The sequence below is a fragment of the Schistocerca cancellata genome, chromosome 1, assembly GCF_023864275.1.
Source record: "Schistocerca cancellata isolate TAMUIC-IGC-003103 chromosome 1, iqSchCanc2.1, whole genome shotgun sequence".
In the NCBI taxonomy this organism is placed as follows: domain Eukaryota; kingdom Metazoa; phylum Arthropoda; class Insecta; order Orthoptera; family Acrididae; genus Schistocerca; species Schistocerca cancellata.
Window position 1 is genome coordinate 194,529,414 of NC_064626.1, and position 25,169 is coordinate 194,554,582.

The 25,169-nt window shown below is 48.2% G+C and overlaps 78 non-coding genes across 78 annotated transcripts; all 78 read right to left on the reverse strand.

The window, feature by feature from the left end:
- Positions 1-162: 162 nt before the first annotated feature.
- On the reverse strand, positions 163-234 carry Trnat-ugu (transfer RNA threonine (anticodon UGU)). Its single transcript has one exon. It is a non-coding gene; the product is annotated as a tRNA-Thr (tRNA).
- Positions 235-466: 232 nt separating this feature from the next.
- Trnat-ugu (transfer RNA threonine (anticodon UGU)) lies at positions 467-538 on the reverse strand. The gene has a single exon. It is a non-coding gene; the product is annotated as a tRNA-Thr (tRNA).
- Positions 539-784: 246 nt separating this feature from the next.
- Trnat-ugu (transfer RNA threonine (anticodon UGU)) lies at positions 785-856 on the reverse strand. Its single transcript has one exon. It is a non-coding gene; the product is annotated as a tRNA-Thr (tRNA).
- Positions 857-1,102: 246 nt separating this feature from the next.
- Positions 1,103-1,174, reverse strand: Trnat-ugu (transfer RNA threonine (anticodon UGU)). The gene has a single exon. It is a non-coding gene; the product is annotated as a tRNA-Thr (tRNA).
- A 246-nt stretch (positions 1,175-1,420) lies between these two features.
- Trnat-ugu (transfer RNA threonine (anticodon UGU)) lies at positions 1,421-1,492 on the reverse strand. Its single transcript has one exon. It is a non-coding gene; the product is annotated as a tRNA-Thr (tRNA).
- A 246-nt stretch (positions 1,493-1,738) lies between these two features.
- Trnat-ugu (transfer RNA threonine (anticodon UGU)) lies at positions 1,739-1,810 on the reverse strand. Its single transcript has one exon. It is a non-coding gene; the product is annotated as a tRNA-Thr (tRNA).
- Positions 1,811-2,056: 246 nt separating this feature from the next.
- On the reverse strand, positions 2,057-2,128 carry Trnat-ugu (transfer RNA threonine (anticodon UGU)). Its single transcript has one exon. It is a non-coding gene; the product is annotated as a tRNA-Thr (tRNA).
- A 246-nt stretch (positions 2,129-2,374) lies between these two features.
- Trnat-ugu (transfer RNA threonine (anticodon UGU)) lies at positions 2,375-2,446 on the reverse strand. The gene has a single exon. It is a non-coding gene; the product is annotated as a tRNA-Thr (tRNA).
- Positions 2,447-2,692: 246 nt separating this feature from the next.
- On the reverse strand, positions 2,693-2,764 carry Trnat-ugu (transfer RNA threonine (anticodon UGU)). Its single transcript has one exon. It is a non-coding gene; the product is annotated as a tRNA-Thr (tRNA).
- A 245-nt stretch (positions 2,765-3,009) lies between these two features.
- Trnat-ugu (transfer RNA threonine (anticodon UGU)) lies at positions 3,010-3,081 on the reverse strand. The gene has a single exon. It is a non-coding gene; the product is annotated as a tRNA-Thr (tRNA).
- Positions 3,082-3,327: 246 nt separating this feature from the next.
- On the reverse strand, positions 3,328-3,399 carry Trnat-ugu (transfer RNA threonine (anticodon UGU)). Its single transcript has one exon. It is a non-coding gene; the product is annotated as a tRNA-Thr (tRNA).
- Positions 3,400-3,645: 246 nt separating this feature from the next.
- Positions 3,646-3,717, reverse strand: Trnat-ugu (transfer RNA threonine (anticodon UGU)). The gene has a single exon. It is a non-coding gene; the product is annotated as a tRNA-Thr (tRNA).
- A 232-nt stretch (positions 3,718-3,949) lies between these two features.
- Trnat-ugu (transfer RNA threonine (anticodon UGU)) lies at positions 3,950-4,021 on the reverse strand. Its single transcript has one exon. It is a non-coding gene; the product is annotated as a tRNA-Thr (tRNA).
- A 246-nt stretch (positions 4,022-4,267) lies between these two features.
- Positions 4,268-4,339, reverse strand: Trnat-ugu (transfer RNA threonine (anticodon UGU)). Its single transcript has one exon. It is a non-coding gene; the product is annotated as a tRNA-Thr (tRNA).
- Positions 4,340-4,585: 246 nt separating this feature from the next.
- Positions 4,586-4,657, reverse strand: Trnat-ugu (transfer RNA threonine (anticodon UGU)). Its single transcript has one exon. It is a non-coding gene; the product is annotated as a tRNA-Thr (tRNA).
- A 246-nt stretch (positions 4,658-4,903) lies between these two features.
- Trnat-ugu (transfer RNA threonine (anticodon UGU)) lies at positions 4,904-4,975 on the reverse strand. Its single transcript has one exon. It is a non-coding gene; the product is annotated as a tRNA-Thr (tRNA).
- A 246-nt stretch (positions 4,976-5,221) lies between these two features.
- Positions 5,222-5,293, reverse strand: Trnat-ugu (transfer RNA threonine (anticodon UGU)). Its single transcript has one exon. It is a non-coding gene; the product is annotated as a tRNA-Thr (tRNA).
- A 246-nt stretch (positions 5,294-5,539) lies between these two features.
- Trnat-ugu (transfer RNA threonine (anticodon UGU)) lies at positions 5,540-5,611 on the reverse strand. Its single transcript has one exon. It is a non-coding gene; the product is annotated as a tRNA-Thr (tRNA).
- A 246-nt stretch (positions 5,612-5,857) lies between these two features.
- Trnat-ugu (transfer RNA threonine (anticodon UGU)) lies at positions 5,858-5,929 on the reverse strand. The gene has a single exon. It is a non-coding gene; the product is annotated as a tRNA-Thr (tRNA).
- A 243-nt stretch (positions 5,930-6,172) lies between these two features.
- Positions 6,173-6,246, reverse strand: Trnat-ugu (transfer RNA threonine (anticodon UGU)). Its single transcript has one exon. It is a non-coding gene; the product is annotated as a tRNA-Thr (tRNA).
- Positions 6,247-6,492: 246 nt separating this feature from the next.
- On the reverse strand, positions 6,493-6,564 carry Trnat-ugu (transfer RNA threonine (anticodon UGU)). Its single transcript has one exon. It is a non-coding gene; the product is annotated as a tRNA-Thr (tRNA).
- Positions 6,565-6,810: 246 nt separating this feature from the next.
- Trnat-ugu (transfer RNA threonine (anticodon UGU)) lies at positions 6,811-6,882 on the reverse strand. Its single transcript has one exon. It is a non-coding gene; the product is annotated as a tRNA-Thr (tRNA).
- Positions 6,883-7,128: 246 nt separating this feature from the next.
- Trnat-ugu (transfer RNA threonine (anticodon UGU)) lies at positions 7,129-7,200 on the reverse strand. The gene has a single exon. It is a non-coding gene; the product is annotated as a tRNA-Thr (tRNA).
- A 246-nt stretch (positions 7,201-7,446) lies between these two features.
- On the reverse strand, positions 7,447-7,518 carry Trnat-ugu (transfer RNA threonine (anticodon UGU)). The gene has a single exon. It is a non-coding gene; the product is annotated as a tRNA-Thr (tRNA).
- A 246-nt stretch (positions 7,519-7,764) lies between these two features.
- On the reverse strand, positions 7,765-7,836 carry Trnat-ugu (transfer RNA threonine (anticodon UGU)). The gene has a single exon. It is a non-coding gene; the product is annotated as a tRNA-Thr (tRNA).
- Positions 7,837-8,082: 246 nt separating this feature from the next.
- On the reverse strand, positions 8,083-8,154 carry Trnat-ugu (transfer RNA threonine (anticodon UGU)). Its single transcript has one exon. It is a non-coding gene; the product is annotated as a tRNA-Thr (tRNA).
- A 246-nt stretch (positions 8,155-8,400) lies between these two features.
- Positions 8,401-8,472, reverse strand: Trnat-ugu (transfer RNA threonine (anticodon UGU)). Its single transcript has one exon. It is a non-coding gene; the product is annotated as a tRNA-Thr (tRNA).
- Positions 8,473-8,718: 246 nt separating this feature from the next.
- Trnat-ugu (transfer RNA threonine (anticodon UGU)) lies at positions 8,719-8,790 on the reverse strand. The gene has a single exon. It is a non-coding gene; the product is annotated as a tRNA-Thr (tRNA).
- Positions 8,791-9,035: 245 nt separating this feature from the next.
- On the reverse strand, positions 9,036-9,107 carry Trnat-ugu (transfer RNA threonine (anticodon UGU)). Its single transcript has one exon. It is a non-coding gene; the product is annotated as a tRNA-Thr (tRNA).
- Positions 9,108-9,353: 246 nt separating this feature from the next.
- Positions 9,354-9,425, reverse strand: Trnat-ugu (transfer RNA threonine (anticodon UGU)). Its single transcript has one exon. It is a non-coding gene; the product is annotated as a tRNA-Thr (tRNA).
- Positions 9,426-9,671: 246 nt separating this feature from the next.
- On the reverse strand, positions 9,672-9,743 carry Trnat-ugu (transfer RNA threonine (anticodon UGU)). The gene has a single exon. It is a non-coding gene; the product is annotated as a tRNA-Thr (tRNA).
- A 232-nt stretch (positions 9,744-9,975) lies between these two features.
- Positions 9,976-10,047, reverse strand: Trnat-ugu (transfer RNA threonine (anticodon UGU)). The gene has a single exon. It is a non-coding gene; the product is annotated as a tRNA-Thr (tRNA).
- A 246-nt stretch (positions 10,048-10,293) lies between these two features.
- Positions 10,294-10,365, reverse strand: Trnat-ugu (transfer RNA threonine (anticodon UGU)). The gene has a single exon. It is a non-coding gene; the product is annotated as a tRNA-Thr (tRNA).
- Positions 10,366-10,611: 246 nt separating this feature from the next.
- Trnat-ugu (transfer RNA threonine (anticodon UGU)) lies at positions 10,612-10,683 on the reverse strand. Its single transcript has one exon. It is a non-coding gene; the product is annotated as a tRNA-Thr (tRNA).
- A 246-nt stretch (positions 10,684-10,929) lies between these two features.
- On the reverse strand, positions 10,930-11,001 carry Trnat-ugu (transfer RNA threonine (anticodon UGU)). Its single transcript has one exon. It is a non-coding gene; the product is annotated as a tRNA-Thr (tRNA).
- A 246-nt stretch (positions 11,002-11,247) lies between these two features.
- Trnat-ugu (transfer RNA threonine (anticodon UGU)) lies at positions 11,248-11,319 on the reverse strand. Its single transcript has one exon. It is a non-coding gene; the product is annotated as a tRNA-Thr (tRNA).
- A 246-nt stretch (positions 11,320-11,565) lies between these two features.
- On the reverse strand, positions 11,566-11,637 carry Trnat-ugu (transfer RNA threonine (anticodon UGU)). Its single transcript has one exon. It is a non-coding gene; the product is annotated as a tRNA-Thr (tRNA).
- A 246-nt stretch (positions 11,638-11,883) lies between these two features.
- Trnat-ugu (transfer RNA threonine (anticodon UGU)) lies at positions 11,884-11,955 on the reverse strand. Its single transcript has one exon. It is a non-coding gene; the product is annotated as a tRNA-Thr (tRNA).
- A 243-nt stretch (positions 11,956-12,198) lies between these two features.
- Trnat-ugu (transfer RNA threonine (anticodon UGU)) lies at positions 12,199-12,272 on the reverse strand. The gene has a single exon. It is a non-coding gene; the product is annotated as a tRNA-Thr (tRNA).
- Positions 12,273-12,518: 246 nt separating this feature from the next.
- Trnat-ugu (transfer RNA threonine (anticodon UGU)) lies at positions 12,519-12,590 on the reverse strand. The gene has a single exon. It is a non-coding gene; the product is annotated as a tRNA-Thr (tRNA).
- Positions 12,591-12,836: 246 nt separating this feature from the next.
- On the reverse strand, positions 12,837-12,908 carry Trnat-ugu (transfer RNA threonine (anticodon UGU)). Its single transcript has one exon. It is a non-coding gene; the product is annotated as a tRNA-Thr (tRNA).
- A 246-nt stretch (positions 12,909-13,154) lies between these two features.
- Positions 13,155-13,226, reverse strand: Trnat-ugu (transfer RNA threonine (anticodon UGU)). The gene has a single exon. It is a non-coding gene; the product is annotated as a tRNA-Thr (tRNA).
- Positions 13,227-13,472: 246 nt separating this feature from the next.
- On the reverse strand, positions 13,473-13,544 carry Trnat-ugu (transfer RNA threonine (anticodon UGU)). The gene has a single exon. It is a non-coding gene; the product is annotated as a tRNA-Thr (tRNA).
- A 246-nt stretch (positions 13,545-13,790) lies between these two features.
- Trnat-ugu (transfer RNA threonine (anticodon UGU)) lies at positions 13,791-13,862 on the reverse strand. The gene has a single exon. It is a non-coding gene; the product is annotated as a tRNA-Thr (tRNA).
- A 246-nt stretch (positions 13,863-14,108) lies between these two features.
- Trnat-ugu (transfer RNA threonine (anticodon UGU)) lies at positions 14,109-14,180 on the reverse strand. Its single transcript has one exon. It is a non-coding gene; the product is annotated as a tRNA-Thr (tRNA).
- A 246-nt stretch (positions 14,181-14,426) lies between these two features.
- Trnat-ugu (transfer RNA threonine (anticodon UGU)) lies at positions 14,427-14,498 on the reverse strand. Its single transcript has one exon. It is a non-coding gene; the product is annotated as a tRNA-Thr (tRNA).
- A 246-nt stretch (positions 14,499-14,744) lies between these two features.
- Positions 14,745-14,816, reverse strand: Trnat-ugu (transfer RNA threonine (anticodon UGU)). The gene has a single exon. It is a non-coding gene; the product is annotated as a tRNA-Thr (tRNA).
- A 246-nt stretch (positions 14,817-15,062) lies between these two features.
- Trnat-ugu (transfer RNA threonine (anticodon UGU)) lies at positions 15,063-15,134 on the reverse strand. Its single transcript has one exon. It is a non-coding gene; the product is annotated as a tRNA-Thr (tRNA).
- Positions 15,135-15,380: 246 nt separating this feature from the next.
- Positions 15,381-15,452, reverse strand: Trnat-ugu (transfer RNA threonine (anticodon UGU)). Its single transcript has one exon. It is a non-coding gene; the product is annotated as a tRNA-Thr (tRNA).
- A 246-nt stretch (positions 15,453-15,698) lies between these two features.
- Trnat-ugu (transfer RNA threonine (anticodon UGU)) lies at positions 15,699-15,770 on the reverse strand. The gene has a single exon. It is a non-coding gene; the product is annotated as a tRNA-Thr (tRNA).
- A 246-nt stretch (positions 15,771-16,016) lies between these two features.
- Positions 16,017-16,088, reverse strand: Trnat-ugu (transfer RNA threonine (anticodon UGU)). The gene has a single exon. It is a non-coding gene; the product is annotated as a tRNA-Thr (tRNA).
- A 246-nt stretch (positions 16,089-16,334) lies between these two features.
- On the reverse strand, positions 16,335-16,406 carry Trnat-ugu (transfer RNA threonine (anticodon UGU)). The gene has a single exon. It is a non-coding gene; the product is annotated as a tRNA-Thr (tRNA).
- Positions 16,407-16,652: 246 nt separating this feature from the next.
- Positions 16,653-16,724, reverse strand: Trnat-ugu (transfer RNA threonine (anticodon UGU)). The gene has a single exon. It is a non-coding gene; the product is annotated as a tRNA-Thr (tRNA).
- A 246-nt stretch (positions 16,725-16,970) lies between these two features.
- Trnat-ugu (transfer RNA threonine (anticodon UGU)) lies at positions 16,971-17,042 on the reverse strand. The gene has a single exon. It is a non-coding gene; the product is annotated as a tRNA-Thr (tRNA).
- A 246-nt stretch (positions 17,043-17,288) lies between these two features.
- On the reverse strand, positions 17,289-17,360 carry Trnat-ugu (transfer RNA threonine (anticodon UGU)). The gene has a single exon. It is a non-coding gene; the product is annotated as a tRNA-Thr (tRNA).
- Positions 17,361-17,606: 246 nt separating this feature from the next.
- Positions 17,607-17,678, reverse strand: Trnat-ugu (transfer RNA threonine (anticodon UGU)). Its single transcript has one exon. It is a non-coding gene; the product is annotated as a tRNA-Thr (tRNA).
- A 246-nt stretch (positions 17,679-17,924) lies between these two features.
- On the reverse strand, positions 17,925-17,996 carry Trnat-ugu (transfer RNA threonine (anticodon UGU)). Its single transcript has one exon. It is a non-coding gene; the product is annotated as a tRNA-Thr (tRNA).
- A 246-nt stretch (positions 17,997-18,242) lies between these two features.
- Positions 18,243-18,314, reverse strand: Trnat-ugu (transfer RNA threonine (anticodon UGU)). Its single transcript has one exon. It is a non-coding gene; the product is annotated as a tRNA-Thr (tRNA).
- Positions 18,315-18,560: 246 nt separating this feature from the next.
- Trnat-ugu (transfer RNA threonine (anticodon UGU)) lies at positions 18,561-18,632 on the reverse strand. The gene has a single exon. It is a non-coding gene; the product is annotated as a tRNA-Thr (tRNA).
- A 246-nt stretch (positions 18,633-18,878) lies between these two features.
- On the reverse strand, positions 18,879-18,950 carry Trnat-ugu (transfer RNA threonine (anticodon UGU)). Its single transcript has one exon. It is a non-coding gene; the product is annotated as a tRNA-Thr (tRNA).
- Positions 18,951-19,196: 246 nt separating this feature from the next.
- Trnat-ugu (transfer RNA threonine (anticodon UGU)) lies at positions 19,197-19,268 on the reverse strand. The gene has a single exon. It is a non-coding gene; the product is annotated as a tRNA-Thr (tRNA).
- Positions 19,269-19,514: 246 nt separating this feature from the next.
- Trnat-ugu (transfer RNA threonine (anticodon UGU)) lies at positions 19,515-19,586 on the reverse strand. Its single transcript has one exon. It is a non-coding gene; the product is annotated as a tRNA-Thr (tRNA).
- A 246-nt stretch (positions 19,587-19,832) lies between these two features.
- Trnat-ugu (transfer RNA threonine (anticodon UGU)) lies at positions 19,833-19,904 on the reverse strand. Its single transcript has one exon. It is a non-coding gene; the product is annotated as a tRNA-Thr (tRNA).
- Positions 19,905-20,150: 246 nt separating this feature from the next.
- On the reverse strand, positions 20,151-20,222 carry Trnat-ugu (transfer RNA threonine (anticodon UGU)). Its single transcript has one exon. It is a non-coding gene; the product is annotated as a tRNA-Thr (tRNA).
- Positions 20,223-20,468: 246 nt separating this feature from the next.
- Positions 20,469-20,540, reverse strand: Trnat-ugu (transfer RNA threonine (anticodon UGU)). Its single transcript has one exon. It is a non-coding gene; the product is annotated as a tRNA-Thr (tRNA).
- Positions 20,541-20,786: 246 nt separating this feature from the next.
- On the reverse strand, positions 20,787-20,858 carry Trnat-ugu (transfer RNA threonine (anticodon UGU)). Its single transcript has one exon. It is a non-coding gene; the product is annotated as a tRNA-Thr (tRNA).
- A 246-nt stretch (positions 20,859-21,104) lies between these two features.
- Trnat-ugu (transfer RNA threonine (anticodon UGU)) lies at positions 21,105-21,176 on the reverse strand. The gene has a single exon. It is a non-coding gene; the product is annotated as a tRNA-Thr (tRNA).
- Positions 21,177-21,422: 246 nt separating this feature from the next.
- Trnat-ugu (transfer RNA threonine (anticodon UGU)) lies at positions 21,423-21,494 on the reverse strand. Its single transcript has one exon. It is a non-coding gene; the product is annotated as a tRNA-Thr (tRNA).
- A 246-nt stretch (positions 21,495-21,740) lies between these two features.
- Positions 21,741-21,812, reverse strand: Trnat-ugu (transfer RNA threonine (anticodon UGU)). The gene has a single exon. It is a non-coding gene; the product is annotated as a tRNA-Thr (tRNA).
- Positions 21,813-22,058: 246 nt separating this feature from the next.
- On the reverse strand, positions 22,059-22,130 carry Trnat-ugu (transfer RNA threonine (anticodon UGU)). The gene has a single exon. It is a non-coding gene; the product is annotated as a tRNA-Thr (tRNA).
- Positions 22,131-22,376: 246 nt separating this feature from the next.
- Positions 22,377-22,448, reverse strand: Trnat-ugu (transfer RNA threonine (anticodon UGU)). The gene has a single exon. It is a non-coding gene; the product is annotated as a tRNA-Thr (tRNA).
- A 563-nt stretch (positions 22,449-23,011) lies between these two features.
- On the reverse strand, positions 23,012-23,083 carry Trnat-ugu (transfer RNA threonine (anticodon UGU)). Its single transcript has one exon. It is a non-coding gene; the product is annotated as a tRNA-Thr (tRNA).
- A 246-nt stretch (positions 23,084-23,329) lies between these two features.
- Trnat-ugu (transfer RNA threonine (anticodon UGU)) lies at positions 23,330-23,401 on the reverse strand. The gene has a single exon. It is a non-coding gene; the product is annotated as a tRNA-Thr (tRNA).
- A 246-nt stretch (positions 23,402-23,647) lies between these two features.
- Trnat-ugu (transfer RNA threonine (anticodon UGU)) lies at positions 23,648-23,719 on the reverse strand. Its single transcript has one exon. It is a non-coding gene; the product is annotated as a tRNA-Thr (tRNA).
- A 247-nt stretch (positions 23,720-23,966) lies between these two features.
- Trnat-ugu (transfer RNA threonine (anticodon UGU)) lies at positions 23,967-24,038 on the reverse strand. Its single transcript has one exon. It is a non-coding gene; the product is annotated as a tRNA-Thr (tRNA).
- A 246-nt stretch (positions 24,039-24,284) lies between these two features.
- Trnat-ugu (transfer RNA threonine (anticodon UGU)) lies at positions 24,285-24,356 on the reverse strand. The gene has a single exon. It is a non-coding gene; the product is annotated as a tRNA-Thr (tRNA).
- A 246-nt stretch (positions 24,357-24,602) lies between these two features.
- Trnat-ugu (transfer RNA threonine (anticodon UGU)) lies at positions 24,603-24,674 on the reverse strand. The gene has a single exon. It is a non-coding gene; the product is annotated as a tRNA-Thr (tRNA).
- Positions 24,675-24,920: 246 nt separating this feature from the next.
- On the reverse strand, positions 24,921-24,992 carry Trnat-ugu (transfer RNA threonine (anticodon UGU)). Its single transcript has one exon. It is a non-coding gene; the product is annotated as a tRNA-Thr (tRNA).
- Positions 24,993-25,169: the final 177 nt, after the last annotated feature.

The following is a 25,169-nucleotide window of genomic DNA, read 5'->3' on the forward strand; positions in this document are numbered from 1 at the left end:
GTACGAATATCTACTCTGCCACAACAATTCGCTACCACTGAGGTCCACGGCGATGGCTGTCTTTCGTCTATCATCATCTGTTATCTTGGCTCTGGCCCGAAAAGACACGCTATTTTGAAATTTTCGGTTCAAAGCATTACATTGGCCCATTTAAAATTGTGCTGCCCCCTGTGAGAATCGAACTCACGACCCCTGGTTTACAAGACCAGTGCTCTGCCCCTGAGCTAAGGAGGCTGTTGCAGTGTACACTTCTTGCAGTCGTCACAGCGCTCGCGAAAAATACATTCCAGAGCTTAGAAAATGCGTACGAATATCTACTCTGCCACAACAATTCGCTACCACTGAGGTCCACGGCGATGGCTGTCTTTGGTCTATCATCATCTGTTATCTTGGCTCTGGCCCGAAAAGACACGCTATTTTGAAATTTTCGGTTCAAAGCATTACATTGGCCCATTTAAAATTGTGCTGCCCCCTGTGAGAATCGAACTCACGACCCCTGGTTTACAAGACCAGTGCTCTGCCCCTGAGCTAAGGAGGCTGTTGCAGTGTACACTTCTTGCAGTCGTCACAGCGCTCGCGAAAAATACATTCCAGAGCTTAGAAAATGCGTACGAATATCTACTCTGCCACAACAATTCGCTACCACTGAGGTCCACGGCGATGGCTGACGGGGTGTTGCTGTCTTTCGTCTATCATCATCTGTTATCTTGGCTCTGGCCCGAAAAGACACGCTATTTTGAAATTTTCGGTTCAAAGCATTACATTGGCCCATTTAAAATTGTGCTGCCCCCTGTGAGAATCGAACTCACGACCCCTAGTTTACAAGACCAGTGCTCTGCCCCTGAGCTAAGGAGGCTGTTGCAATGTACACTTCTTGCAGTCGTCACAGCGCTCGCGAAAAATACATTCCAGAGCTTAGAAAATGCGTACGAATATCTACTCTGCCACAACAATTCGCTACCACTGAGGTCCACGGCGATGGCTGACGGGGTGTTGCTGTCTTTCGTCTATCATCATCTGTTATCTTGGCTCTGGCCCGAAAAGACACGCTATTTTGAAATTTTCGGTTCAAAGCATTACATTGGCCCATTTAAAATTGTGCTGCCCCCTGTGAGAATCGAACTCACGACCCCTGGTTTACAAGACCAGTGCTCTGCCCGTAAGCTAACGAGGCTGTTGCAGTGTACACTTCTTGCAGTCGTCACAGCCCTCGCTAAAAATACATTCCAGAGCTTAGAAAATGCGTACAAATATCTACTCTGCCACAACAATTCGCTACCACTGAGGTCCACGGCGATGGCTGACGGGGTGTTGCTGTCTTTCGTCTATCATCATCTGTTATCTTGGCTCTGGCCCGAAAAGACACGCTATTTTGAAATTTTCGGTTCAAAGCATTACATTGGCCCATTTAAAATTGTGCTGCCCCCTGTGAGAATCGAACTCACGACCCCTGGTTTACAAGACCAGTGCTCTGCCCCTGAGCTAAGGAGGCTGTTGCAGTGTACACTTCTTGCAGTCGTCACAGCGCTCGCGAAAAATACATTCCAGAGCTTAGAAAATGCGTACGAATATCTACTCTGCCACAACAATTCGCTACCACTGAGGTCCATGGCGATGGCTGACGGGGTGTTGCTGTCTTTCGTCTATCATCATCTGTTATCTTGGCTCTGGCCCGAAAAGACACGCTATTTTGAAATTTTCGGTTCAAAGCATTACATTGGCCCATTTAAAATCGTGCTGCCCCCTGTGAGAATCGAACTCACGACCCCTGGTTTACAAGACCAGTGCTCTGCCCCTGAGCTAAGGAGGCTGTTGCAGTGTACACTTCTTGCAGTCGTCACAGCGCTCGCGAAAAATACATTACAGAGCTTAGAAAATGCGTACGAATATCTACTCTGCCACAACAATTCGCTACCACTGAGGTCCACGGCGATGGCTGACGGGGTGTTGCTGTCTTTCGTCTATCATCATCTGTTATCTTGGCTCTGGCCCGAAAAGACACGCTATTTTGTAATTTTCGGTTCAAAGCATTACATTGGCCCATTTAAAATTGTGCTGCCCCCTGTGAGAATCGAACTCACGACCCCTGGTTTACAAGACCATTGCTCTGCCCCTGAGCTAAGGAGGTTGTTGCAGTGTACATTTCTTGCAGTCGTCACAGTGCTCGCGAAGAATACATTCCAGAGCTTAGAAAATGCGTACGAATATCTACTCTGCCACAACAATTCGCTACCACTGAGGTCCACGGCGATGGCTGACGGGGTGTTGCTGTCTTTCGTCTATCATCATCTGTTATCTTGGCTCTGGCCCGAAAAGACACGCTATTTTGAAATTTTCGGTTCAAAGCATTACATTGGCCCATTTAAAATTGTGCTGCCCCCTGTGAGAATCGAACTCACGACCCCTGGTTAACAAGACCAGTGCTCTGCCCCTGAGCTAAGGACGCTGTTGCAGTGTACACTTCTTGCAGTCGTCACAGCGCTCGCGAAAAATACATTCCAGAGCTTAGAATATGCGTACGAATATCTACTCTGCCACAACAATTCGCTACCACTGAGGTCCACGGCGATGCCTGACGGGGTGTTGCAGTCTTTCGTCTATCATCATCTGTTATCTTGGCTCTGGCCCGAAAAGACACGCTATTATGAAATTTTCGGTTCAAAGCATTACATTGGCCCATTTAAAATTGTGCTGCCCCCTGTGAGAATCGAACTCACGACCCCTGGTTTACAAGACCAGTGCTCTGCCCCTGAGCTAAGGAGGCTGTTGCAGTGTACACTTCTTGCAGTCGTCACAGCGCTCGCAAAAATTCATTCCAGAGCTCAGAAAATGCGTACGAATATCTACTCTACCACAACAATTCGCTACCACTGAGGTCCACGGCGATGGCTGACGGGGTGTTGCTGTCTTTCGTCTATCATCATCTGTTATCTTGGCTCTGGCCCGAAAAGACACGCTATTTTGAAATTTTCGGTTCAAAGCATTACATTGGCCCATTTAAAATTGTGCTGCCCCCTGTGAGAATCGAACTCACGACCGCTGGTTTACAAGACCAGTGCTCTGCCCCTGAGCTAAGGAGGCTGTTGCAGTGTACACTTCTTGCAGTCGTCACAGCGCTCGCGAAAAATACATTCCAGAGCTTAGAAAATGCGTACGAATATCTACTCTGCCACAACAATTCGCTACCACTGAGGTCCACGGCGATGGCTGACGGGGTGTTGCTGTCTTTCGTCTATCATCATCTGTTATCTTGGCTCTGGCCCGAAAAGACACGCTATTTTGAAATTTTCGGTTCAAAGCATTACATTGGCCCATTTAAAATTGTGCTGCCCCCTGTGAGAATCGAACTCACGACCCCTGGTTTACAAGACCAGTGCTCTGCCCCTGAGCTAAGGAGGCTGTTGCAGTGTACACTTCTTGCAGTCGTCACAGCGGTCGCGAAAAATACATTCCAGAGCTTAGAAAATGCGTACGAATATCTACTCTGCCACAACAATTCGCTACCACTGAGGTCCACGGCGATGGCTGACGGGGTGTTGCTGTCTTTCGTCTATCATCATCTGTTATCTTGGCTCTGGCCCGAAAAGACACGCTATTTTGAAATTTTCGGTTCAAAGCATTACATTGGCCCATTTAAAATTGTGCTGCCCCCTGTGAGAATCGAACTCACGACCCCTGGTTTACAAAACCAGTGCTCTGCCCCTGAGCTAAGGAGGCTGTTGCAGTGTACACTTCTTGCAGTCGTCACAGCACTCGCGAAAAATACATTCCAGAGCTTAGAAAATGCGTACGAATATCTACTCTGCCACAACAATTCGCTACCACTGAGGTCCACGGCGATGGCTGTCTTTCGTCTATCATCATCTGTTATCTTGGCTCTGGCCCGAAAAGACACGCTATTTTGAAATTTTCGGTTCAAAGCATTACATTGGCCCATTTAAAATTGTGCTGCCCCCTGTGAGAATCGAACTCACGACCCCTGGTTTACAAGACCAGTGCTCTGCCCCTGAGCTAAGGAGGCTGTTGCAGTGTACACTTCTTGCAGTCGTCACAGCGCTCGCGAAAAATACATTCCAGAGCTTAGAAAATGCGTACGAATATCTACTCTGCCACAACAATTCGCTACCACTGAGGTCCACGGCGATGGCTGACGGGGTGTTGCTGTCTTTCGTCTATCATCATCTGTTATCTTGGCTCTGGCCCGAAAAGACACGCTATTTTGAAATTTTCGGTTCAAAGCATTACATTGGCCCATTTAAAATTGTGCTGCCCCCTGTGAGAATCGAACTCACGACCCCTGGTTTACAAGACCAGTGCTCTGCCCCTGAGCTAAGGAGGCTGTTGCAGTGTGCACTTCTTGCAGTCGTCACAGCGCTCGCGAAAAATACATTCCAGAGCTTAGAAAATGCGTACGAATATCTACTCTGCCACAACAATTCGCTACCACTGAGGTCCACGGCGATGGCTGACGGGGTGTTGCTGTCTTTCGTCTATCATCATCTGTTATCTTGGCTCTGGCCCGAAAAGACACGCTATTTTGAAATTTTCGGTTCAAAGCATTACATTGGCCCATTTAAAACTGTGCTGCCCCCTGTGAGAATCGAACTCACGACCCCTGGTTTACAAGACCAGTGCTCTGCCCCTGAGCTAAGGAGGCTGTTGCAATGTACACTTCTTGCAGTCGTCACAGCGCTCGCGAAAAATACATTCCAGAGCTTAGAAAATGCGTACGAATATCTACTCTGCCACAACAATTCGCTACCACTGAGGTCCACGGCGATGGCTGACGGGGTGTTGCTGTCTTTCGTCTATCATCATCTGTTATCTTGGCTCTGGCCCGAAAAGACACGCTATTTTGAAATTTTCGGTTCAAAGCATTACATTGGCCCATTTAAAATTGTGCTGCCCCCTGTGAGAATCGAACTCACGACCCCTGGTTTACAAGACCAGTGCTCTGCCCCTAAGCTAACGAGGCTGTTGCAGTGAACACTTCTTGCAGTCGTCACAGCCCTCGCTAAAAATACATTCCAGAGCTTAGAAAATGCGTACAAATATCTACTCTGCCACAACAATTCGCTACCACTGAGGTCCACGGCGATGGCTGACGGGGTGTTGCTGTCTTTCGTCTATCATCATCTGTTATCTTGGCTCTGGCCCGAAAAGACACGCTATTTTGAAATTTTCGGTTCAAAGCATTACATTGGCCCATTTAAAATTGTGCTGCCCCCTGTGAGAATCGAACTCACGACCCCTGGTTTACAAGACCAGTGCTCTGCCCCTGAGCTAAGGAGGCTGTTGCAGTGTACACTTCTTGCAGTCGTCACAGCGCTCGCGAAAAATACATTCCAGAGCTTAGAAAATGCGTACGAATATCTACTCTGCCACAACAATTCGCTACCACTGAGGTCCATGGCGATGGCTGACGGGGTGTTGCTGTCTTTCGTCTATCATCATCTGTTATCTTGGCTCTGGCCCGAAAAGACACGCTATTTTGAAATTTTCGGTTCAAAGCATTACATTGGCCCATTTAAAATCGTGCTGCCCCCTGTGAGAATCGAACTCACGACCCCTGGTTTACAAGACCAGTGCTCTGCCCCTGAGCTAAGGAGGCTGTTGCAGTGTACACTTCTTGCAGTCGTCACAGCGCTCGCGAAAAATACATTCCAGAGCTTAGAAAATGCGTACGAATATCTACTCTGCCACAACAATTCGCTACCACTGAGGTCCACGGCGATGGCTGACGGGGTGTTGCTGTCTTTCGTCTATCATCATCTGTTATCTTGGCTCTGGCCCGAAAAGACACGCTATTTTGAAATTTTCGGTTCAAAGCATTACATTGGCCCATTTAAAATTGGGCTGCCCCCTGTGAGAATCGAACTCACGACCACTGGTTTACAAGACCAGTGCTCTGCCCCTGAGCTAAGGAGGCTGTTGCAGTGTACACTTCTTGCAGTCGTCACAGCGCTCGCGAAAAATACATTCCAGAGCTTAGAAAATGCGTACGAATATCTACTCTGCCACAACAATTCGCTACCACTGAGGTCCACGGCGATGGCTGACGGGGTGTTGCTGTCTTTCGTCTATCATCATCTGTTATCTTGGCTCTGGCCCGAAAAGACACGCTATTTTGAAATTTTCGGTTCAAAGCATTACATTGGCCCATTTAAAATTGTGCTGCCCCTGTGAGAATCGAACTCACGACCCCTGGTTTACAAGACCAGTGCTCTGCCCCTGAGCTAAGGAGGCTGTTGCAGTGTACACTTCTTGCAGTCGTCACAGCGCTCGCGAAAAATACATTCCAGAGCTTAGAAAATGCGTACGAATATCTACTCTGCCACAACAATTCGCTACCACTGAGGTCCACGGCGATGGCTGACGGGGTGTTGCTGTCTTTCGTCTATCATCATCTGTTATCTTGGCTCTGGCCCGAAAAGACACGCTATTTTGAAATTTTCGGTTCGAAGCATTACATTGGCCCATTTAAAATTGTGCTGCCCCCTGTGAGAATCGAACTCACGACCCCTGGTTTACAAGACCAGTGCTCTGCCCCTAAGCTAACGAGGCTGTTGCAGTGTACACTTCTTGCAGTCGTCACAGCCCTCGCTAAAAATACATTCCAGAGCTTAGAAAATGCGTACAAATATCTACTCTGCCACAACAATTCGCTACCACTGAGGTCCACGGCGATGGCTGACGGGGTGTTGCTGTCTTTCGTCTATCATCATCTGTTATCTTGGCTCTGGCCCGAAAAGACACGCTATTTTGAAATTTTCGGTTCAAAGCATTACATTGGCCCATTTAAAATTGTGCTGCCCCCTGTGAGAATCGAACTCACGACCCCTGGTTTACAAGACCAGTGCTCTGCCCCTGAGCTAAGGAGGCTGTTGCAGTGTACACTTCTTGCAGTCGTCACAGCGCTCGCGAAAAATACATTCCAGAGCTTAGAAAATGCGTACGAATATCTACTCTGCCACAACAATTCGCTACCACTGAGGTCCATGGCGATGGCTGACGGGGTGTTGCTGTCTTTCGTCTATCATCATCTGTTATCTTGGCTCTGGCCCGAAAAGACACGCTATTTTGAAATTTTCGGTTCAAAGCATTACATTGGCCCATTTAAAATCGTGCTGCCCCCTGTGAGAATCGAACTCACGACCCCTGGTTTACAAGACCAGTGCTCTGCCCCTGAGCTAAGGAGGCTGTTGCAGTGTACACTTCTTGCAGTCGTCACAGCGCTCGCGAAAAATACATTACAGAGCTTAGAAAATGCGTACGAATATCTACTCTGCCACAACAATTCGCTACCACTGAGGTCCACGGCGATGGCTGACGGAGTGTTGCTGTCTTTCGTCTATCATCATCTGTTATCTTGGCTCTGGCCCGAAAAGACACGCTATTTTGTAATTTTCGGTTCAAAGCATTACATTGGCCCATTTAAAATTGTGCTGCCCCCTGTGAGAATCGAACTCACGACCCCTGGTTTACAAGACCAGTGCTCTGCCCCTGAGCTAAGGAGGCTGTTGCAGTGTACACTTCTTGCAGTCGTCACAGCGCTCGCGAAAAATACATTCCAGAGCTTAGAAAATGCGTACGAATATCTACTCTGCCACAACAATTCGCTACCACTGAGGTCCATGGCGATGGCTGACGGGGTGTTGCTGTCTTTCGTCTATCATCATCTGTTATCTTGGCTCTGGCCCGAAAAGACACGCTATTTTGAAATTTTCGGTTCAAAGCATTACATTGGCCCATTTAAAATCGTGCTGCCCCCTGTGAGAATCGAACTCACGACCCCTGGTTTACAAGACCAGTGCTCTGCCCCTGAGCTAAGGAGGCTGTTGCAGTGTACACTTCTTGCAGTCGTCACAGCGCTCGCGAAAAATACATTACAGAGCTTAGAAAATGCGTACGAATATCTACTCTGCCACAACAATTCGCTACCACTGAGGTCCACGGCGATGGCTGACGGGGTGTTGCTGTCTTTCGTCTATCATCATCTGTTATCTTGGCTCTGGCCCGAAAAGACACGCTATTTTGTAATTTTCGGTTCAAAGCATTACATTGGCCCATTTAAAATTGTGCTGCCCCCTGTGAGAATCGAACTCACGACCCCTGGTTTACAAGACCAGTGCTCTGCCCCTGAGCTAAGGAGGTTGTTGCAGTGTACATTTCTTGCAGTCGTCACAGTGCTCGCGAAGAATACATTCCAGAGCTTAGAAAATGCGTACGAATATCTACTCTGCCACAACAATTCGCTACCACTGAGGTCCACGGCGATGGCTGACGGGGTGTTGCTGTCTTTCGTCTATCATCATCTGTTATCTTGGCTCTGGCCCGAAAAGACACGCTATTTTGAAATTTTCGGTTCAAAGCATTACATTGGCCCATTTAAAATTGTGCTGCCCCCTGTGAGAATCGAACTCACGACCCCTGGTTAACAAGACCAGTGCTCTGCCCCTGAGCTAAGGACGCTGTTGCAGTGTACACTTCTTGCAGTCGTCACAGCGCTCGCGAAAAATACATTCCAGAGCTTAGAATATGCGTACGAATATCTACTCTGCCACAACAATTCGCTACCACTGAGGTCCACGGCGATGCCTGACGGGGTGTTGCAGTCTTTCGTCTATCATCATCTGTTATCTTGGCTCTGGCCCGAAAAGACACGCTATTATGAAATTTTCGGTTCAAAGCATTACATTGGCCCATTTAAAATTGTGCTGCCCCCTGTGAGAATCGAACTCACGACCCCTGGTTTACAAGACCAGTGCTCTGCCCCTGAGCTAAGGAGGCTGTTGCAGTGTACACTTCTTGCAGTCGTCACAGCGCTCGCAAAAATTCATTCCAGAGCTCAGAAAATGCGTACGAATATCTACTCTGCCACAACAATTCGCTACCACTGAGGTCCACGGCGATGGCTGACGGGGTGTTGCTGTCTTTCGTCTATCATCATCTGTTATCTTGGCTCTGGCCCGAAAAGACACGCTATTTTGAAATTTTCGGTTCAAAGCATTACATTGGCCCATTTAAAATTGTGCTGCCCCCTGTGAGAATCGAACTCACGACCGCTGGTTTACAAGACCAGTGCTCTGCCCCTGAGCTAAGGAGGCTGTTGCAGTGTACACTTCTTGCAGTCGTCACAGCGCTCGCGAAAAATACATTCCAGAGCTTAGAAAATGCGTACGAATATCTACTCTGCCACAACAATTCGCTACCACTGAGGTCCACGGCGATGGCTGACGGGGTGTTGCTGTCTTTCGTCTATCATCATCTGTTATCTTGGCTCTGGCCCGAAAAGACACGCTATTTTGAAATTTTCGGTTCAAAGCATTACATTGGCCCATTTAAAATTGTGCTGCCCCCTGTGAGAATCGAACTCACGACCCCTGGTTTACAAGACCAGTGCTCTGCCCCTGAGCTAAGGAGGCTGTTGCAGTGTACACTTCTTGCAGTCGTCACAGCGGTCGCGAAAAATACATTCCAGAGCTTAGAAAATGCGTACGAATATCTACTCTGCCACAACAATTCGCTACCACTGAGGTCCACGGCGATGGCTGACGGGGTGTTGCTGTCTTTCGTCTATCATCATCTGTTATCTTGGCTCTGGCCCGAAAAGACACGCTATTTTGAAATTTTCGGTTCAAAGCATTACATTGGCCCATTTAAAATTGTGCTGCCCCCTGTGAGAATCGAACTCACGACCCCTGGTTTACAAAACCAGTGCTCTGCCCCTGAGCTAAGGAGGCTGTTGCAGTGTACACTTCTTGCAGTCGTCACAGCACTCGCGAAAAATACATTCCAGAGCTTAGAAAATGCGTACGAATATCTACTCTGCCACAACAATTCGCTACCACTGAGGTCCACGGCGATGGCTGTCTTTCGTCTATCATCATCTGTTATCTTGGCTCTGGCCCGAAAAGACACGCTATTTTGAAATTTTCGGTTCAAAGCATTACATTGGCCCATTTAAAATTGTGCTGCCCCCTGTGAGAATCGAACTCACGACCCCTGGTTTACAAGACCAGTGCTCTGCCCCTGAGCTAACGAGGCTGTTGCAGTGTACACTTCTTGCAGTCGTCACAGCGCTCGCGAAAAATACATTCCAGAGCTTAGAAAATGCGTACGAATATCTACTCTGCCACAACAATTCGCTACCACTGAGGTCCACGGCGATGGCTGACGGGGTGTTGCTGTCTTTCGTCTATCATCATCTGTTATCTTGGCTCTGGCCCGAAAAGACACGCTATTTTGAAATTTTCGGTTCAAAGCATTACATTGGCCCATTTAAAATTGTGCTGCCCCCTGTGAGAATCGAACTCACGACCCCTGGTTTACAAGACCAGTGCTCTGCCCCTGAGCTAAGGAGGCTGTTGCAGTGTGCACTTCTTGCAGTCGTCACAGCGCTCGCGAAAAATACATTCCAGAGCTTAGAAAATGCGTACGAATATCTACTCTGCCACAACAATTCGCTACCACTGAGGTCCACGGCGATGGCTGACGGGGTGTTGCTGTCTTTCGTCTATCATCATCTGTTATCTTGGCTCTGGCCCAAAAAGACACGCTATTTTGAAATTTTCGGTTCAAAGCATTACATTGGCCCATTTAAAATTGTGCTGCCCCCTGTGAGAATCGAACTCACGACCCCTGGTTTACAAGACCAGTGCTCTGCCCCTGAGCTAAGGAGGCTGTTGCAATGTACACTTCTTGCAGTCGTCACAGCGCTCGCGAAAAATACATTCCAGAGCTTAGAAAATGCGTACGAATATCTACTCTGCCACAACAATTCGCTACCACTGAGGTCCACGGCGATGGCTGACGGGGTGTTGCTGTCTTTCGTCTATCATCATCTGTTATCTTGGCTCTGGCCCGAAAAGACACGCTATTTTGAAATTTTCGGTTCAAAGCATTACATTGGCCCATTTAAAATTGTGCTGCCCCCTGTGAGAATCGAACTCACGACCCCTGGTTTACAAGACCAGTGCTCTGCCCCTAAGCTAACGAGGCTGTTGCAGTGTACACTTCTTGCAGTCGTCACAGCCCTCGCTAAAAATACATTCCAGAGCTTAGAAAATGCGTACAAATATCTACTCTGCCACAACAATTCGCTACCACTGAGGTCCACGGCGATGGCTGACGGGGTGTTGCTGTCTTTCGTCTATCATCATCTGTTATCTTGGCTCTGGCCCGAAAAGACACGCTATTTTGAAATTTTCGGTTCAAAGCATTACATTGGCCCATTTAAAATTGTGCTGCCCCCTGTGAGAATCGAACTCACGACCCCTGGTTTACAAGACCAGTGCTCTGCCCCTGAGCTAAGGAGGCTGTTGCAGTGTACACTTCTTGCAGTCGTCACAGCGCTCGCGAAAAATACATTCCAGAGCTTAGAAAATGCGTACGAATATCTACTCTGCCACAACAATTCGCTACCACTGAGGTCCATGGCGATGGCTGACGGGGTGTTGCTGTCTTTCGTCTATCATCATCTGTTATCTTGGCTCTGGCCCGAAAAGACACGCTATTTTGAAATTTTCGGTTCAAAGCATTACATTGGCCCATTTAAAATCGTGCTGCCCCCTGTGAGAATCGAACTCACGACCCCTGGTTTACAAGACCAGTGCTCTGCCCCTGAGCTAAGGAGGCTGTTGCAGTGTACACTTCTTGCAGTCGTCACAGCGCTCGCGAAAAATACATTCCAGAGCTTAGAAAATGCGTACGAATATCTACTCTGCCACAACAATTCGCTACCACTGAGGTCCACGGCGATGGCTGACGGGGTGTTGCTGTCTTTCGTCTATCATCATCTGTTATCTTGGCTCTGGCCCGAAAAGACACGCTATTTTGAAATTTTCGGTTCAAAGCATTACATTGGCCCATTTAAAATTGGGCTGCCCCCTGTGAGAATCGAACTCACGACCCCTGGTTTACAAGACCAGTGCTCTGCCCCTGAGCTAAGGAGGCTGTTGCAGTGTACACTTCTTGCAGTCGTCACAGCGCTCGCGAAAAATACATTCCAGAGCTTAGAAAATGCGTACGAATATCTACTCTGCCACAACAATTCGCTACCACTGAGGTCCACGGCGATGGCTGACGGGGTGTTGCTGTCTTTCGTCTATCATCATCTGTTATCTTGGCTCTGGCCCGAAAAGACACGCTATTTTGAAATTTTCGGTTCAAAGCATTACATTGGCCCATTTAAAATTGTGCTGCCCCTGTGAGAATCGAACTCACGACCCCTGGTTTACAAGACCAGTGCTCTGCCCCTGAGCTAAGGAGGCTGTTGCAGTGTACACTTCTTGCAGTCGTCACAGCGCTCGCGAAAAATACATTCCAGAGCTTAGAAAATGCGTACGAATATCTACTCTGCCACAACAATTCGCTACCACTGAGGTCCACGGCGATGGCTGACGGGGTGTTGCTGTCTTTCGTCTATCATCATCTGTTATCTTGGCTCTGGCCCGAAAAGACACGCTATTTTGAAATTTTCGGTTCGAAGCATTACATTGGCCCATTTAAAATTGTGCTGCCCCCTGTGAGAATCGAACTCACGACCCCTGGTTTACAAGACCAGTGCTCTGCCCCTAAGCTAACGAGGCTGTTGCAGTGTACACTTCTTGCAGTCGTCACAGTGCTCGCGAAAAATACATTCCAGAGCTTAGAAAATGCGTACGAATATCTACTCTGCCACAACAATTCGCTACCACTGAGGTCCACGGCGATGGCTGACGGGGTGTTGCTGTCTTTCGTCTATCATCATCTGTTATCTTGGCTCTGGCCCGAAAAGACACGCTATTTTGAAATTTTCGGTTCAAAGCATTACATTGGCCCATTTAAAATTGTGCTGCCCCCTGTGAGAATCGAACTCACGACCCCTGGTTTACAAGACCAGTGCTCTGCCCCTGAGCTAAGGAGGCTGTTGCAGTGTACAATTCTTGCAGTCGTCACAGCGCTCGCGAAAAATACATTCCAGAGCTTAGAAAATGCGTACGAATATCTACTCTGCCACCACAATTCGCTACCACTGAGGTCCACGGCGATGGCTGACGGGGTGTTGCTGTCTTTCGTCTATCATCATCTGTTATCTTGGCTCTGGCCCGAAAAGACACGCTATTTTGAAATTTTCGGTTCAAAGCATTACATTGGCCCATTTAAAATTGTGCTGCCCCCTGTGAGAATCGAACTCACGACCCCTGGTTTACAAGACCAGTGCTCTGCCCCTGAGCTAAGGAGGCTGTTGCAGTGTACACTTCTTGCAGTCGTCACAGCGCTCGCAAAAAATACATTCCAAAGCTTAGAAAATGCGTACGAATATCTACTCAGCCACAACAATTCGCTACCACTGAGGTCCACGGCGATGGCTGACGGGGTGTTGCTGTCTTTCGTCTATCATCATCTGTTATCTTGGCTCTGGCCCGAAAAGACACGCTATTTTGAAATTTTCGGTTCAAAGCATTACATTGGCCCATTTAAAATTGTGCTGCCCCCTGTGAGAATCGAACTCACGACCCCTGGTTTACAAGACCAGTGCTCTGCCCCTGAGCTAAGGAGGCTGTTGCAGTGTACACTTCTTGCAGTCGTCACAGCGCTCGCGAAAAATACATTCCAGAGCTTAGAAAATGCGTACGAATATCTACTCTGCCACAACAATTCGCTACCACTGAGGTCCACGGCGATGGCTGACGGGGTGTTGCTGTCTTTCGTCTATCATCATCTGTTATCTTGGCTCTGGCCCGAAAAGACACGCTATTTTGAAATTTTCGGTTCAAAGCATTACATTGGCCCATTTAAAATTGTGATGCCCCCTGTGAGAATCGAACTCACGACCCCTGGTTTACAAGACCAGTGCTCTGCCCCTGAGCTAAGGAGGCTGTTGCAGTGTACACTTCTTGCAGTCGTCACAGCGCTCGCGAAAAATACATTCCAGAGCTTAGAAAATGCGTACGAATATCTACTCTGCCACAACAATTCGCTACCACTGAGGTCCACGGCGATGGCTGACGGGGTGTTGCTGTCTTTCGTCTATCATCATCTGTTATCTTGGCTCTGGCCCGAAAAGACACGCTATTTTGAAATTTTCGGTTCAAAGCATTACATTGGCCCATTTAAAATTGTGCTGCCCCCTGTGAGAATCGAACTCACGACCCCTGGTTTACAAGACCAGTGCTCTGCCCCTGAGCTAAGGAGGCTGTTGCAGTGTACACTTCTTGCAGTCGTCACAGCGCTCGCAAAAAATACATTCCAGAGCTTAGAAAATGCGTACGAATATCTACTCTGCCACAACAATTCGCTACCACTGAGGTCCACGGCGATGGCTGACGGGGTGTTGCTGTCTTTCGTCTATCATCATCTGTTATCTTGGCTCTGGCCCGAAAAGACACGCTATTTTGAAATTTTCGGTTCAAAGCATTACATTGGCCCATTTAAAATTGTGCTGCCCCCTGTGAGAATCGAACTCACGACCCCTGGTTTACAAGACCAGTGCTCTGCCCCTGAGCTAAGGAGGCTGTTGCAGTGTACACTTCTTGCAGTCGTCACAGCGCTCGCGAAAAATACATTCCAGAGCTTAGAAAATGCGTACGAATATCTACTCTGCCACAACAATTCGCTACCACTGAGGTCCACGGCGATGGCTGACGGGGTGTTGCTGTCTTTCGTCTATCATCATCTGTTATCTTGGCTCTGGCCCGAAAAGACACGCTATTTTGAAATTTTCGGTTCAAAGCATTACATTGGCCCATTTAAAATTGTGCTGCCCCCTGTGAGAATCGAACTCACGACCCCTGGTTTACAAGACCAGTGCTCTGCCCCTGAGCTAAGGAGGCTGTTGCAGTGTACACTTCTTGCAGTCGTCACAGCGCTCGCGAAAAATACATTCCAGAGCTTAGAAAATGCGTACGAATATCTACTCTGCCACAACAATTCGCTACCACTGAGGTCCACGGCGATGGCTGACGGGGTGTTGCTGTCTTTCGTCTATCATCATCTGTTATCTTGGCTCTGGCCCGAAAAGACACGCTATTTTGAAATTTTCGGTTCAAAGCATTACATTGGCCCATTTAAAATTGTGCTGCCCCCTGTGAGAATCGAACTCACGACCCCTGGTTTACAAGACCAGTGCTCTGCCCCTGAGCTAAGGAGGCTGTTGCAGTGTACACTTCTTGCAGTCGTCACAGCGCTCGCAAAAAATACATTCCAGAGCTTAGAAAATGCGTACGAATATCTACTCTGCCACAACAATTCGCTACCACTGAGGTCCACGGCGATGGCTGACGGGGTGTTGCTGTCTTTCGTCTATCATCATCTGTTATCTTGGCTCTGGCCCGAAAAGACACGCTATTTTGAAATTTTCGGTTCAAAGCATTACATTGGCCCATTTAAAATTGTGCTGCCCCCTGTGAGAATCGAACTCACGACCCCTGGTTTACAAGACCAGTGCTCTGCCCCTGAGCTAAGGAGGCTGTTGCAGTGTACACTTCTTGCAGTCGTCACAGCGCTCGCGAAAAATACATTCCAGAGCTTAGAAAATGCGTACGAATATCTACTCTGCCACAACAATTCGCTACCACTGAGGTCCACGGCGATGGCTGACGGGGTGTTGCTGTCTTTCGTCTATCATCATCTGTTATCTTCGCTCTGGCCCGAAAAGACACGCTATTTTGAAATTTTCGGTTCAAAGCATTACATTGGCCCATTTAAAATTGTGCTGCCCCCTGTGAGAATCGAACTCACGACCCCTGGTTTACAAGACCAGTGCTCTGCCCCTGAGCTAAGGAGGCTGTTGCAGTGTACACTTCTTGCAGTCGTCACAGCGCTCGCCAAAAATACATTCCAGAGCTTAGAAAATGCGTACGAATATCTACTCTGCCACAACAATTCGCTACCACTGAGGTCCACGGCGATGGCTGACGGGGTGTTGCTGTCTTTCGTCTATCATCATCTGTTATCTTGGCTCTGGCCCGAAAAGACACGCTATTTTGAAATTTTCGGTTCAAAGCATTACATTGGCCCATTTAAAATTGTGCTGCCCCTTGTGAAAATCGAACTCACGACCCCTGGTTTACAAGACCAGTGCTCTGCCCCTGAGCTAAGGAGGCTGTTGCAGTGTACACTTCTTGCAGTCGTCACAGCGCTCGCGAAAAATACATTCCAGAGCTTAGAAAATGTGTACGAATATCTACTCTGCCACAACAGTTCGCTACCACTGAGGTCCACGGCGATGGCTGACGGGGTGTTGCTGTCTTTCGTCTATCATCATCTGTTATCTTGGCTCTGGCCCGAAAAGACACGCTATTTTGAAATTTTCGGTTCAAAGCATTACATTGGCCCATTTAAAATTGTGCTGCCCCCTGTGAAAATCGAACTCACGACCCCTGGTTTACAAGACCAGTGCTCTGCCCCTGAGCTAAGGAGGCTGTTGCAGTGTACACTTCTTGCAGTCGTCACAGCACTCGCGAAAAATACATTCCAGAGCTTAGAAAATGCGTACGAATATCTACTCTGCCACAACAATTCGCTACCACTGAGGTCCACGGCGATGGCTGACGGGGTGTTGCTGTCTTTCGTCTATCATCATCTGTTATCTTGGCTCTGGCCCGAAAAGACACGCTATTTTGAAATTTTCGGTTCAAAGCATTACATTGGCCCATTTAAAATTGTGCTGCCCCCTGTGAGAATCGAACTCACGACCCCTGGTTTACAAGACCAGTGCCCTGCCCCTGAGCGAAGGAGGCTGTTGCAGTGTACACTTCTTGCAGTCGTCACAGCGCTCGCGAAAAATACATTCCAGAGCTTAGAAAATGCGTACGAATATCTACTCTGCCACAACAATTCGCTACCACTGAGGTCCACGGCGATGGCTGACGGGGTGTTGCTGTCTTTCGTCTATCATCATCTGTTATCTTGGCTCTGGCCCGAAAAGACACGCTATTTTGAAATTTTCGGTTCAAAGCATTACATTGGCCCATTTAAAATTGTGCTGCCCCCTGTGAGAATCGAACTCACGACCCCTGGTTTACAAGACCAGTGCTCTGCCCCTGAGCTAAGGAGGCTGTTGCAGTGTATACTTCTTGCAGTCGTCACAGCGCTCGCGAAAAATACATTCCAGAGCTTAGAAAATGCGTACGAATATCTACTCTGCCACAACAATTCGCTACCACTGAGGTCCACGGCGATGGCTTACGGGGTGTTGCTGTCTTTCGTCTATCATCATCTGTTATCTTGGCTCTGGCCCGAAAAGACACGCTATTTTGAAATTTTCGGTTCAAAGCATTACATTGGCCCATTTAAAATTGTGCTGCCCCCTGTGAGAATCGAACTCACGACCCCTGGTTTACAAGACCAGTGCTCTGCCCCTGAGCTAAGGAGGCTGTTGCAGTGTACACTTCTTGCAGTCGTCACAGCGCTCGCGAAAAATACATTCCAGAGCTTAGAAAATGCGTACGAATATCTACTCTGCCACAACAATTCGCTACCACTGAGGTCCACGGCGATGGCTGACGGGGTGTTGCTGTCTTTCGTCTATCATCATCTGTTATCTTGGCTCTGGCCCGAAAAGACACGCTATTTTGAAATTTTCGGTTCAAAGCATTACATTGGCCCATTTAAAATTGTGCTGCCCCCTGTGAGAATCGAACTCACGACCCCTGGTTTACAAGACCAGTGCTCTGCCCCTGAGCTAAGGAGGCTGTTGCAGTGTACACTTCTTGCAGTCGTCACAGCGCTCGCGAAAAATACATTCCAGAGCTTAGAAAATGCGTACGAATATCTACTCTGCCACAACAATTCGCTACCACTGAGGTCCACGGCGATGGCTGACGGGGTGTTGCTGTCTTTCGTCTATCATCATCTGTTATCTTGGCTCTGGCCCGAAAAGACACGCTATTTTGAAATTTTCGGTTCAAAGCATTACATTGGCCCATTTAAAATTGTGCTGCCCCCTGTGAGAATCGAACTCACGACCCCTGGTTTACAAGACCAGTGCTCTGCCCCTGAGCTAAGGAGGCTGTTGCAGTGTACACTTCTTGCAGTCGTCACAGCGCTCGCGAAAAATACATTCCAGAGCTTAGAAAATGCGTACGAATATCTACTCTGCCACAACAATTCGCTACCACTGAGGTCCACGGCGATGGCTGACGGGGTGTTGCTGTCTTTCGTCTATCATCATCTGTTATCTTGGCTCTGGCCCGAAAAGACACGCTATTTTGAAATTTTCGGTTCAAAGCATTACATTGGCCCATTTATAATTGTGCTGCCCCCTCTGAGAATCGAGCTCACGACCCCTGGTTTACAAGACCAGTGCTCTGCCCCTGAGCTAAGGAGGCTGTTGCAGTGTACACTTCTTGCAGTCGTCACAGCGCTCGCGAAAAATACATTCCAGAGCTTAGAAAATGCGTACGAATATCTACTCTGCCACAACAATTCGCTACCACTGAGGTCCACGGCGATGGCTGACGGGGTGTTGCTGTCTTTCGTCTATCATCATCTGTTATCTTGGCTCTGGCCCGAAAAGACACGCTATTTTGAAATTTTCGGTTCAAAGCATTACATTGGCCCATTTAAAATTGTGCTGCCCCCTGTGAGAATCGAACTCACGACCCCTGGTTTACAAGACCAGTGCTCTGCCCCTGAGCTAAGGAGGCTGTTGCAGTGTACACTTCTTGCAGTCGTCACAGCGCTCGCGAAAAATACATTCCAGAGCTTAGAAAATGCGTACGAATATCTACTCTGCCACAACAATTCGCTACCACTGAGGTCCACGGCGATGGCTGACGGGGTGTTGCTGTCTTTCGTCTATCATCATCTGTTATCTTGGCTCTGGCCCGAAAAGACACGCTATTTTGAAATTTTCGGTTCAAAGCATTACATTGGCCCATTTAAAATTGTGCTGCCCCCTGTGAGAATCGAACTCACGACCCCTGGTTTACAAGACCAGTGCTCTGCCCCTGAGCTAAGGAGGCTGTTGCAGTGTACACTTCTTGCAGTCGTCACAGCGCTCGCGAAAAATACATTCCAGAGCTTAGAAAATGCGTACGAATATCTACTCTGCCACAACAATTCGCTACCACTGAGGTCCACGGCGATGGCTGACGGGGTGTTGCTGTCTTTCGTCTATCATCATCTGTTATCTTGGCTCTGGCCCGAAAAGACACGCTATTTTGAAATTTTCGGTTCAAAGCATTACATTGGCCCATTTAAAATTGTGCTGCCCCCTGTGAGAATCGAACTCACGACCCCTGGTTTACAAGACCAGTGCTCTGCCCCTGAGCTAATGACGCTGTTGCAGTGTACACTTCTTGCAGTCGTCACAGCGCTCGCGAAAAATACATTCCAGAGCTTAGAAAATGCGTACGAATATCTACTCTGCCACAACAATTCGCTACCACTGAGGTCCACGGCGATGGCTGACGGGGTGTTGCTGTCTTTCGTCTATCATCATCTGTTATCTTGGCTCTGGCCCGAAAAGACACGCTATTTTGAAATTTTCGGTTCAAAGCATTACATTGGCCCATTTAAAATTGTGCTGCCCCCTCTGAGAATCGAACTCACGACCCCTGGTTTACAAGACCAGAGCTCTGCCCCTGGGCTAAGGAGGCTGTTGCAGTGTACACTTCTTGCAGTCGTCACAGCGCTCGCGAAAAATACATTCCAGAGCTTAGAAAATGCGTACGAATATCTACTCTGCCACAACAATTCGCTACCACTGAGGTCCACGGCGATGGCTGACGGGGTGTTGCTGTCTTTCGTCTATCATCATCTGTTATCTTGGCTCTGGCCCGAAAAGACACGCTATTTTGAAATTTTCGGTTCAAAGCATTACATTGGCCCATTTAAAATTGTGCTGCCCCCTGTGAGAATCGAACTCACGACCCCTGGTTTACAAGACCAGTGCTCTGCCCCTGAGCTAACGAGGCTGTTGCAGTGTACACTTCTTGCAGTCGTCACAGCGCTCGCGAAAAATACATTCCAGAGCTTAGAAAATGCGTACGAATATCTACTCTGCCACAACAATTCGCTACCACTGAGGTCCACGGCGATGGCTGACGGGGTGTTGCTGTCTTTCGTCTATCATCATCTGTTATCTTGGCTCTGGCCCGAAAAGACACGCTATTTTGAAATTTTCGGTTCAAAGCATTACATTGGCCCATTTAAAATTGTGCTGCCCCCTGTGAGAATCGAACTCACGACCCCTGGTTTACAAGACCAGTGCTCTGCCCCTGAGCTAAGGAGGCTGTTGCAGGGTACACTTCTTGCAGTCGTCACAGCGCTCGCGAAAAATACATTCCAGAGCTTAGAAAATGCGTACGAATATCTACTCTGCCACAACAATTCGCTACCACTGAGGTCCACGGCGATGGCTGACGGGGTGTTGCTGTCTTTCGTCTATCATCATCTGTTATCTTGGCTCTGGCCCGAAAAGACACGCTATTTTGAAATTTTCGGTTCAAAGCATTACATTGGCCCATTTAAAATTGTGCTGCCCCCTGTGAGAATCGAACTCACGACCCCTGGTTTACAAGACCAGTGCTCTGCCCCTGAGCTAAGGAGGCTGTTGCAGTGTACACTTCTTGCAGTCGTCACAGCGCTCGCGAAAAATACATTCCAGAGCTTAGAAAATGCGTACGAATATCTACTCTGCCACAACAATTCGCTACCACTGAGGTCCACGGCGATGGCTGATGGGGTGTTGCTGTCTTTCGTCTATCATCATCTGTTATCTTGGCTCTGGCCCGAAAAGACACGCTATTTTGAAATTTTCGGTTCAAAGCATTACATTGGCCCATTTAAAATTGTGTTGCCCCCTGTGAGAATCGAACTCACGACCCCTGGTTTACAAGACCAGTGCTCTGCCCCTGAGCTAAGGAGGCTGTTGCAGTGTACACTTCTTGCAGTCATCACAGCGCTCGCGAAAAATACATTCCAGAGCTTAGAAAATGCGTACGAATATCTACTCTGCCACAACAATTCGCTACCACTGAGGTCCACGGCGATGGCTGACGGGGTGTTGCTGTCTTTCGTCTATCATCATCTGTTATCTTGGCTCTGGCCCGAAAAGACACGCTATTTTGAAATTTTCGGTTCAAAGCATTACATTGGCCCATTTAAAATTGTGCTGCCCCCTGTGAGAATCGAACTCACGACCCCTGGTTTACAAGACCAGTGCTCTGCCCCTGAGCTAAGGAGGCTGTTGCAGTGTACACTTCTTGCAGTCGTCACAGCGCTCGCGAAAAATACATTCCAGAGCTTAGAAAATGCGTACGAATATCTACTCTGCCACAACAATTCGCTACCACTGAGGTCCACGGCGATGGCTGACGGGGTGTTGCTGTCTTTCGTCTATCATCATCTGTTATCTTGGCTCTGGCCCGAAAAGACACGCTATTTTGAAATATTCGGTTCAAAGCATTACATTGGCCCATTTAAAATTGTGCTGCCCCCTGTGAGAATCGAACTCACGACCCCTGGTTTACAAGACCAGTGCTCTGCCCCTGAGCTAAGGAGGCTGTTGCAGTGTACACTTGTTGCAGTCGTCACAGCGCTCGCGAAAAATACATTCCAGAGCTTAGAAAATGCGTACGAATATCTACTCTGCCACAACAATTCGCTACCACTGAGGTCCACGGCGATGGCTGACGGGGTGTTGCTGTCTTTCGTCTATCATCATCTGTTATCTTGGCTCTGGCCCGAAAAGACACGCTATTTTGAAATTTACGGTTCAAAGCATTACATTGGCCCATTTAAAATTGTGCTGCCCCCTGTGAGAATCGAACTCACGACCCCTGGTTTACAAGACCAGTGCTCTGCCCCTGAGCTAAGGAGGCTGTTGCAGTGTACACTTCTTGCAGTCGTCACAGCGCTCGCGAAAAATACATTCCAGAGCTTAGAAAATGCGTACGAATATCTACTCTGCCACAACAATTCGCTACCACTGAGGTCCACGGCGATGGCTGACGGGGTGTTGCTGTCTTTCGTCTATCATCATCTGTTATCTTGGCTCTGGCCCGAAAAGACACGCTATTTTGAAATTTTCGGTTCAAAGCATTACATTGGCCCATTTAAAATTGTGCTGCCCCCTGTGAGAATCGAACTCACGACCCCTGGTTTACAAGACCAGTGCTCTGCCCCTGAGCTAAGGAGGCTGTTGCAGTGTACACTTCTTGCAGTCGTCACAGCGCTCGCGAAAAATACATTCCAGAGCTTAGAAAATGCGTACGAATATCTACTCTGCCACAACAATTCGCTACCACTGAGGTCCACGGCGATGGCTGACGGGGTGTTGCTGTCTTTCGTCTATCATCATCTGTTATCTTGGCTCTGGCCCGAAAAGACACGCTATTTTGAAATTTTCGGTTCAAAGCATTACATTGTCCCATTTAAAATTGTGCTGCCCCCTGTGAGAATCGAACTCACGACCCCTGGTTTACAAGACCAGTGCTCTGCCCCTGAGCTAAGGAGGCTGTTGCAGTGTACACTTCTTGCAGTCGTCACAGCGCTCGCGAAAAATACATTCCAGAGCTTAGAAAATGCGTACGAATATCTACTCTGCCACAACAATTCGCTACCACTGAGGTCCACGGCGATGGCTGACGGGGTGTTGCTGTCTTTCGTCTATCATCATCTGTTATCTTGGCTCTGGCCCGAAAAGACACGCTATTTTGAAATTTTCGGTTCAAAGCATTACATTGGCCCATTTAAAATTGTGCTGCCCCCTGTGAGAATCGAACTCACGACCCCTGGTTTACAAGAGCAGTGCTCTCCCCTTAGCTAAGGAGGCTGTTGCAGTGTACACTTCTTGCAGTCGTCACAGCGCTCGCGAAAAATACATTCCAGAGCTTAGAAAATGCGTACGAATATCTACTCTGCCACAACAATTCGCTACCACTGAGGTCCACGGCGATGGCTGACGGGGTGTTGCTGTCTTTCGTCTATCATCATCTGTTATCTTGGCTCTGGCCCGAAAAGACACGCTATTTTGAAATTTTCGGTTCAAAGCATTACATTGGCCCATTTAAAATTGTGCTGCCCCCTGTGAGAATCGAACTCACGACCCCTGGTTTACAAGACCAGTGCTCTGCCCCTGAGCTAAGAAGGCTGTTGCAGTGTACACTTCTTGCAGTCGTCACAGCGCTCGCGAAAAATACATTCCAGAGCTTAGAAAATGCGTACGAATATCTACTCTGCCACAACAATTTGCTACCACTGAGGTCCACGGCGATGGCTGACGGGGTGTTGCTGTCTTTCGTCTATCATCATCTGTTATCATGGCTCTGGCCCGAAAAGACACGCTATTTTGAAATTTTCGGTTCAAAGCATTACATTGGCCCATTTAAAATTGTGCTGCCCCCTGTGAGAATCGAACTCACGACCCCTGGTTTACAAGACCAGTGCTCTGCCCCTGAGTTAAGGAGGCTGTTGCAGTGTACACTTCTTGCAGTCGTCACAGCGCTCGCGAAAAATACATTCCAGAGCTTAGAAAATGCGTACGAATATCTACTCTGCCACAACAATTCGCTACCACTGAGGTCCACGGCGATGGCTGACGGGGTGTTGCTGTCTTTCGTCTATCATCATCTGTTATCTTGGCTCTGGCCCGAAAAGACACGCTATTTTGAAATTTTCGGTTCAAAGCATTACATTGGCCCATTTAAAATTGTGCTGCCCCCTGTGAGAATCGAACTCACGACCCCTGGTTTACAAGACCAGTGCTCTGCCCCTGAGCTAAGGAGGCTGTTGCAGTGTACACTTCTTGCAGTCGTCACAGCGCTCGCGAAAAATACATTCCAGAGCTTAGAAAATGCGTACGAATATCTACTCTGCCACAACAATTCGCTACCACTGAGGTCCACGGCGATGGCTGACGGGGTGTTGCTGTCTTTCGTCTATCATCATCTGTTATCTTGGCTCTGGCCCGAAAAGACACGCTATTTTGAAATTTTACGGTTCAAAGCATTACATTGGCCCATTTAAAATTGTGCTGCCCCCTGTGAGAATCGAACTCACGACCCCTGGTTTACAAGACCAGTGCTCTGCCCCTGAGCTAAGGAGGCTGTTGCAGTGTACACTTCTTGCAGTCGTCACAGCGCTCGCGAAAAATACATTCCAGAGCTTAGAAAATGCGTACGAATATCTACTCTGCCACAACAATTCGCTACCACTGAGGTCCACGGCGATGGCTGACGGGGTGTTGCTGTCTTTCGTCTATCATCATCTGTTATCTTGGCTCTGGCCCGAAAAGACACGCTATTTTGAAATTTTCGGTTCAAAGCATTACATTGGCCCATTTAAAATTGTGCAGCCCCCTGTGAGAATCGAACTCACGACCCCTGGTTTACAAGACCAGTGCTCTGCCCCTGAGCTAAGGAGGCTGTTGCAGTGTACACTTCTTGCAGTCATCACAGCGCTCGCGAAAAATACATTCCAGAGCTTAGAAAATGCGTACGAATATCTACTCTGCCACAACAATTCGCTACCACTGAGGTCCACGGCGATGGCTGACAGGGTGTTGCTGTCTATCGTCTATCATCATCTGTTATCTTGGCTCTGGCCCGAAAAGACACGCTATTTTGAAATTTTCGGTTCAAAGCATTACATTGGCCCATTTAAAATTGTGCTGCCCCCTGTGAGAATCGAACTCACGACCCCTGGTTTACAAGACCAGTGCTCTGCCCCTGAGCTAAGGAGGCTGTTGCAGTGTACACTTCTTGCAGTCGTCACAGCGCTCGCGAAAAATACATTCCAGAGCTTAGAAAATGCGTACGAATATCTACTCTGCCACAATAATTCGCTACCACTGAGGTCCACGGCGATGGCTGACGGGGTGTTGCTGTCTTTCGTCTATCATCATCTGTTATCTTGGCTCTGGCCCGAAAAGACACGCTATTTTGAAATTTTCGGTTCAAAGCATTACATTGGCCCATTTAAAATTGTTCTGCCCCCTGTGAGAATCGAACTCACGACCCCTGGTTTACAAGACCAGTGCTCTGCCCCTGAGCTAAGGATACTGTTGCAGTGTACACTTGTTGCAGTCGTCACAGCGCTCGCGAAAAATACATTCCAGAGCTTAGAAAATGCGTACGAATATCTACTCTGCCACAACAATTCGCTACCACTGAGGTCCACGGCGATGGCTGACGGGGTGTTGCTGTCTTTCGTCTATCATCATCTGTTATCTTGGCTCT